The following is a 1649-nucleotide window of genomic DNA, read 5'->3' as shown; positions in this document are numbered from 1 at the left end:
CCCTGTCCTCCCGGAACAAGACAGGTCAGCAGGAAAGCTCAGCCAATATGTTGTTTTGATTGCGCGGAGTGCGCCGACGGCAAGATTAGCAACATCACACCTATGCACAAACATTGGGCCGAATGCTATGTTATCTTGTTGCCAGTATAATTTTCGAATATAAAAAAAAAGTTTCAGGTTCCACCGATTGCGTGAAGTGCCCTTCGGAATACTGGCCGAATCAACAAAAAGATCGATGTATTCCCAAAAAGATTGAATTTCTTTCCTTTCAAGAGGCTCTGGGCTACGTCTTCGTGACACTTGCTTTAGTGGGAGCTTGCCTTGCACTGGCGACAGCTAGCGTATTCTACCGGTATCGGGAAACCCCTATTGTTAGATCGAACAATTGGAACTGAGCTTCCTCCTTCTCTTTGCCCTAACGCTTTGCTTCCTGTGCTCACTTACCTTCATTGGGAAACCGACCGGATGGTCCTGCATGTTGCGGCGGACAGCATTTGGAATTGTATTTGTTCTCTGTATTTCCTGTATTTTGGGGAAAACGGTTCTTGTTGTGATCGCTTTTAAAACAACTCTTCCCAGCAACAACTTGATGAATTGGTTTAGACCATGCAGCAAAGGATAGGTGTATTCATTCTTTCATTTCTTCAAGTTTAATTTGCATGAGCTGGCTCATTGTATCACCTCCTTATCCAGTGAAAAACACGACCTATTATAGAGACGTCATTATTTTGGAATGTGAAGTGGGCTCTTTAAAAGCCTTTTAATTTTGCGTCCAGCTATATTGGTCTTCTCTGCACTGTGTGCTTCCGGCTAGCTTTTCTTGCCCGAAAACTTCCAGATAATTTCAACGACGCGAAGTATATAACTTTCAGTATGCTGATTTTCTGTTCTGTTAATATTTCTGCTGTGGTTCTGTTCGCCGAGCTGGAAGTTTTTGTTGCAAACGTTTCGTCCCCTGTCTAGGTGACATCCACAGTGCTTGGGTCAGATACGTTGATGACACCTTTGTAATCATTAAGAACACGGAAATAGAGAATACACACCGGATCATCAACTCCACACTCACAGGAATCCGTTTCACGAGAGAGGAAGAAAAGGACAACCAACTCCCATTCCTAGACGTGAGGGTACAGAGTACACCAAACGGAGAATTCACCACTAAGGTACACAGGAAAGCCACACACACAGACCAAGTTCTGAACTATGAAAGCAACCACCCCAACACATACAAACAAAGTTGCATCAAGACACTATTCAAAAGGGCCACAACACACTGCAGCACACCAGAATTGCAAAAAGAGGAAGAGGAACACCTATACAAGTTATTCGCCAAAGACGGATATCCTCACAATTTCATCAACAGATGCCTAAGGGAGAGACAACAGAACGAGGACATGCCGCAACCCAAAGGACTAGCCAGACTACCATACATCAAGAACATCTCTGAAATGACAGCCAGACTACTGCGACCACTAGGACTTATAACAGCACACAAACCAACAGCCACTCTCAGACAACAACTCACCAAAACGAAGGGCCCAATACCCAGCATGAGCAAAACTAATGTAGTGTACAAAATCCCATGCAAGGACTGCACAAAACACTATATAGGACAAACAGGAAGAAAGCTAACGATCCGCATCCACGAA

This window comes from Chiloscyllium plagiosum, chromosome 13 (assembly GCF_004010195.1).
Source record: "Chiloscyllium plagiosum isolate BGI_BamShark_2017 chromosome 13, ASM401019v2, whole genome shotgun sequence".
In the NCBI taxonomy this organism is placed as follows: domain Eukaryota; kingdom Metazoa; phylum Chordata; class Chondrichthyes; order Orectolobiformes; family Hemiscylliidae; genus Chiloscyllium; species Chiloscyllium plagiosum.
This window is presented reverse-complemented; position numbering follows the sequence as displayed.